Source organism: Mustela erminea, chromosome 6, assembly GCF_009829155.1.
Source record: "Mustela erminea isolate mMusErm1 chromosome 6, mMusErm1.Pri, whole genome shotgun sequence".
NCBI classification, from domain to species: Eukaryota; Metazoa; Chordata; class Mammalia; order Carnivora; family Mustelidae; genus Mustela; species Mustela erminea.
The window spans coordinates 46,149,305-46,155,412 of NC_045619.1; the positions used below are offsets into that span (position 1 = coordinate 46,149,305).

General features: G+C 38.9%; 1 non-coding gene across 1 annotated transcript; it reads right to left on the reverse strand.

Annotated features, from left to right (window-relative positions):
• Positions 1-2,879: 2,879 nt before the first annotated feature.
• Positions 2,880-2,986, reverse strand: LOC116594572. Its single transcript, XR_004287286.1, has one exon. It is a non-coding gene; the product is annotated as a U6 spliceosomal RNA (small nuclear RNA).
• Positions 2,987-6,108: the final 3,122 nt, after the last annotated feature.

Here is a 6,108-nt window from a genome sequence, read left to right on the forward strand (position 1 = left end):
CATCAGATGAATGATATAAAGACATCTTTATCTTCTTTTTATTAAGAATAAAAAAGAAAGTAGAGGGAAATAATTCTATGTATACACATTCACAGGATTACATACATATGAGAAAAGAAATATTGAAACCCCTGACAGGGTTTTAAAATGTATGTTTCTAGGCTTCTATTACACTTAAGTTATCACATTATGTTAGCCTACTGACTTCTGAAGTGTGGGATCATCATCAAAATGACCATAATCTCTTGTAATATAGAAAGAATTCTTTTTGCCCATTCTTATGATAGATCCATCACTGGTAACATTTTTTCCCTTGTCAACCATAGACTGCTTCCTCTTGGAAAAATAAGCATGGGCTTACTGGAAGTAATGTCTGTGCCATTTTACTTTTCTTGGTTTGATTTTCCAAAGGGGTATGGATGGGAAGGAGGGATCTGATATTCCCACTGGGAGTCCTCATGCAGCTATCATGGGAATGTCCCTAATGAAGGACAAGTCGGATCTAATGAAGAACAGGATACAGTAAAGTAGTTAAATCGAGTCTCACATGCTTCTTCTGGATTTCAGTTATTCCGGGCAGTCTAGTAGATTCTGAATTACCAGCAGCTGCTCACTGGGTTACTTTCTTGTCTGCCACAGCTGCCACCAGCTGTTCTCTCTTTCTTACCCCACGCCCAGATGCAAACAGCTGTTCTTCCTTTCTCTACAATTGTCAACAGTGGCTCATTTTGCTCCAAACACACGGACACCTGCAGCAAGAGGAATTGTGTTTTTCAGCTGTGCCAAATACTGGACAGCCTTCAGAAGGTTGAATGGAGGAAGGGAAAGAAGGAATGAGAGGTGGTTTGATGTAGAAAGAGCCTGTGTTGGCAGACAGAAAGATGGGTGGGATGCTTCTGGTTTTACAGGGGCTGAGTAAGACAGTGACAGCAGATACCCATACTTCTTCCTTATGATGGCATTCACTTTGAAAAGCAGAGAATCATCACTAATAAATAAATCCCAGGAAACTGAGCGTCAGAGAAGAAATTATGATGGTGCTTTAAGGGTTTGGTTTTCATTCATTTATTTAAGAAATATTTCTTCTGTCAAGCACTATTCAAGGCAAACAGTAGGTGTTCAATAAATGGGCATGCATTCATGAACACCCTTGCATATTCATCTGTCTGGTTTCAGTGATATTGAAAGAGAACGTTTTATTTCTGTTATTTTTATTTTTTTGTCAAAAGAGAACATTTTAGCCTGACAATTCACAGACCTGTACCCCTGGAGCAAATAATACATTATATGTTAATAAAAATAATTTAAAAATATGAAAAAAAAAAGAGAGAACATTTTAAATGATTTTTTTCTGCTGAATTCAGCCTCTCCTTTACCCATCCCCTCCATCTTGGGGATTGGGGACTTTTGGATTATCCCCTTGACCAAGAAATATTCCTGGTTCTTATGTCTCTCTCTCTCTCTCTCTTTGCAGGGACTAGAGAGAGGAAAAGAGACACGGAGAGGGAGGGCATTTACATTTACTAAGCCCTTAACATGTCCCCAGTACTGCACATCATCTTTTATGTAGGTTATCTCATTTCATCTTCATCAGAAACTTAGGAAGTCTGTGTTACTATTTCCATATAGCTCTAAGGAAACTGAAGTTGAAAGCGTGAAGCTACTACAGCCACACAGCCAGGCAATGACACAGCCAGGACTGGACAGACTCTTCCATTCCAGAGCATGAGCTCTTTTCACAACAGCCTGCTCTTCAGAGAATATTAATGTGAGTAGTAGAGGATACCGATCGTGATGATTGGGTTCAATGCTGTGATTGTAGAAGTAGGGGTCTAATCCGTCCAAAGGCTGGACCTTCAACTGGAAATTGGTCCAAATTTCATTCGCCATTTTAAGCTGCGGAGCACTGTCTAAAGGCTGAATGAAAGATGAGATACTGAGGACTCATAGATAAAGTTGTTATCACAGATATAATCTCTACCTCCCTAGAACGTTTTCTGTTAAGAGTGGGTTTTGAAAGAGTATTTGACCAAAGTCGGGGAGGACCCTCATTTCACACCCTAACTCCATCCATTAGTATCCAAGCAATGTTAGTGATTATCCTTTGGGATATTGAGTGGGAAAAAACTGGCTGAAGCTCTAAGGAAACTTCCTCTGGTTTAGGGAGCCATTAGGAAAAGCTCCTTATTCTTGTAAAAATTTTCCCAAACTTTCAGGGCCAGGTTTCCGCAGCTGGCCGAGAGTCAGCCTCAGTTAGGACCCTGCCAAATTGGGCATCAACAGCTCATTTGGCTTGGAAAAAAAAAGAAATGAGAAACAACTGACGTTTGTATACTTCAAATTATGAGCTGTTTCTCTAACAAAGAGACCAAACACTTTCGGCTTGTTTTACAGTAAACATACACATTGAACAATTTGGTTGGTTAGCAGCTGGTTGTGCATATGTAGGACATATGTGAACACATATGGAGGCATAAACTCACATATGTTCACTTAAAAGGACACTGTCAAGTCATTTTATGACTTTTTTTGTTCTCTGGGCTCCATTGTTTATAAAATCTTCTTAGAAGCTTAAAAATACAATTTCTTTCCCTACTGATTTTTGTTCTTTTTTTTTAAACAAGTATTTTGAATGACACTCAAATAAATGCAACTGGTTCGATTTAATACCAAGTCCTACTTAAGCATATAGAGCAACACAATGTCCAGTCAGAAACAAAGCACTAACAGTGACATAATTCCTTATGAAGAGAGAAATAACCATCTTCTGCCCTTAGAGTCGACATTTCAGAATTGAATAGTACTCACAGATTATTTTCTGGCTCCCCAGTGTTTTAATGTATGTATATATGCATGCATGTATGTTTTGCATGTATTTTTAAACTATGAAATGCTTTACAGATTTGCATGTCATCCTTATGCAGAGGGCATGCTAATCTTCTCTCTATTGTTCTAATTTTAGTGTATGTGCTGCCGAATTGAGCACCCAAGTGCTTTTAGTGTTATACCAAATATAGGTAATAGTGATCATGATAAAACCTATTTTTTTCCATTTTCTTTAATGTTCAGCATTATTTTTCTAGCTTCATTACTAAGCAAAAATCCCTTTAAAAAATCCTTGCTTTGGGCAAAAGCTGTGAAGAATCAGATCAAAATGGCAAAAACAAAAAACAAAAAACAAAAAACTGAAAAGATGCTCCAAATCACAACCATTTGGGAAAACAAGAAGTTAGTTAATGATAAGTTGTCACTTTACATCCATCAGCCTGGCAAAAGAAAAAAGCAGCAATACACATTGCTAGTGGAGATGTGAGGTAAAGGGCACTGTCATTCATATTTTGCTGGTGGAAATGGGGATTTTAAAGAGCTTTGTGGGGGATGTAAATCTAGCAACATTTCTTAAAATTTTGTGAAATTAAGAAAAACATTTCTTAGGTTAAAAGTATATACTTACCCTTTAATCCGGCATTCTCCTGTTGGAAATTTAACTCATGGAGACAGGAACACTACCTTACAGGATACAAACACAGGATTTCTACAGCAGGATTGTTTATCGTGGCAAAATAACAACAAAAAATTGAAAGCAAGTGAATACCCTTTAATAAGGAACTGTTGTCGGATATATTATTGTATGTCTATACCATGGATTATTACATAACAACATCCCCTCAAAATGAATTAGAGCAATACGAGCTGCTTAGAAGGATTACCACCAGATACTGTTGAGGGAGAAAAGCAAGATGTGTAAAACAGTATATTATATGAGTCCTTTTCTAAATCATTGATCAAAAAACTTTTATACATTATCTCTCTATACTTCTCTTTTGCCTATACATGCATTTGTATAAGGTTAGATGGTGATGGAACAAACATGAATGGATATGTTCTAGGCTGTTAAGATGGATTGTCTAGAAGGTGGTGGTAGGTGAGGAAAAGAAACAAAAAAGGAAAAGGCTAATGTAAGAAAAATGTGGTTGAAAGAGGTGGTCACATTTATGCAAATTATATGTGTATATGCCAAAAAAGAATTTTTGAAATAAGAGATCATTGAAATAAAACGTTCTCATCTTCTAGCTTTCAGGATTCCCATAGACTGAGATACAGGAGGATGTGAAAGTTCTGGAAGAAGTCAGATAATCATGGAAGAAATTGAACTTGAGGGTTGGCCAGACCTTTTAGGAGTCCAAGGTTTCCACTTTAAGATCAAGAATAGCAGGTTGCATTTCAATCATTTCAGGGTACTGGTGCCACCAAGTGGTGTCTGGTGCAATTGTTGGTGGCATTTTATTACCCTCCTGGTGACGGAAACTCTTGGCTTACCTGTGCCTTTCATCATAGTAAGCGGTCTGTGGAGGGCTCCAGTTCTCCTTGGAATGAAGCACACCCCAGCAAGCCTAGCGACATGATCAGGAAGTATGAGAAGAGATAGGGAGCAGACGGCTTTTGCCCTAGAATCCGAGTTCCCTTGGTTTTTCCAATCAGCATGTCCTCTGCTATGCATTTACCTGTCGAGTCCCTTGAGGTGTGTTTAATATTTTCTAACTACTTAGACTAGTATTACAACCTATCTGACCTCTTTAACAGCCTGTTCTCTTATACAGGCTTTCTCTTTTTATTGCCACTGTCCTAGGTTGGCCTCTTGTGGCTTCTTTCCTAGTGCCATAAGAACGTTCTCTTGGGCTTTCTTATCCTCGATGTTTTTCTGGTCCATTCTGGCCAAAGTCCACTTCTGTCTAAGCTTCCTGAAGTTGTGGTCACTTAACAACACTATTCAAAAGCCTTCAATTGTTTCTCCCTGCCCATCATCCAATTCTGACACCAGAGCACAATTAATAGGGTGACAGTATTTCTCAGTTTGTCTGGGATTGTCCCAGGTTACTTCTGATGTCCCAATGTAATTCTTGTGACTTTATTCACTTTCAGAAGTGCTCTGATTTGGGTAATAGGTTATAGAGACATGCTAGCTCTTAGCAACTTGGTTCTCCTGCCTGTAATATATACAATAAGTAAGCTCATGGAAGAATGTCTCAAGTTTGTGGCAGATGGAGGAATTAGATCTGGGTAGAGAGCGTGTCATTTTTCTTCAAATGTTGAAAAGCTAAATATAAATTGCTTGGTACTTATTACCTTATTTAAATTTTATCTTTTTTGTTATCTCAGTGACAAGTAGAATTTCTTGTTTGAACTTGAGGAAGAAAATCTTAACCTTTGTAATTTTCATGTAGCTCTCTGGGTTTTTCCCAGACTCTCCAGAGTGGTCCCATTTGGGGCCCGATGAATGTCACGTTCATAATTTGTTACCCAAGGTGAAGAATATTCAACTGAGTAATGATAGAGAAATTCTACAAATTTTGAGGAGGTAGGAACACCAATTCTGTGAATTCCTTCAGCATAAGAGGACATAGCTTAGTCATCCAGCAGTTAACCTAGTGCTTGATCATTAATGCTGTTGAGAAGGATTTTGGGCAGCCCCTGCCAGCTTGTGAAACTGACATGCGGGCCCTGCATTCTGGTTTAGGTATCTTCTACTTCTGCTTGCTGTATTTGGGATGTAAGATGAGCTTGAATATATACTGTTTAAGGAAATGCATTGTTCTTAGCTCACCATCACTGGGAGTGCACTTTGAGTTTTTTCTGCAGCAAAACAGATTTTTTAAAAAAGATTTTATTTATTTGTTTATTTGTCAGAGAGAGAGAGAGAGAACACAAGCAGGAGGGAGTGGCAGGCAGAGGGAGAAGCAGACTCACCCAATGCGGGACTTGATCCAGGACACTGGGATCATGATCTGAGCCAAAGGCAAGAAGCCCAGCTGACTGAGCCATCCAGGTGCCCTGAGGCAGAACAGATTTTTGAGCTCAGCCACCCATTTTCTCCTACCCAGTCCTTTTCATAACCAGTTAAATACATTTTCAAGACAACCAGAGCTTGGGGTCTTGAGAAGGACCGAGTGTGAGAACTAGACCTTTACAGGTTTGGAGCTGTGATCTCATGAACACCAGACACTCTCCCAAATGACTAACAGTCATGTAATGCCCATATACCTCCAGTCACCAGCAGCCCTTTTTCCTTATGATCTAGATTTGAGCCATTCTAAAGTCCAGGAAGTA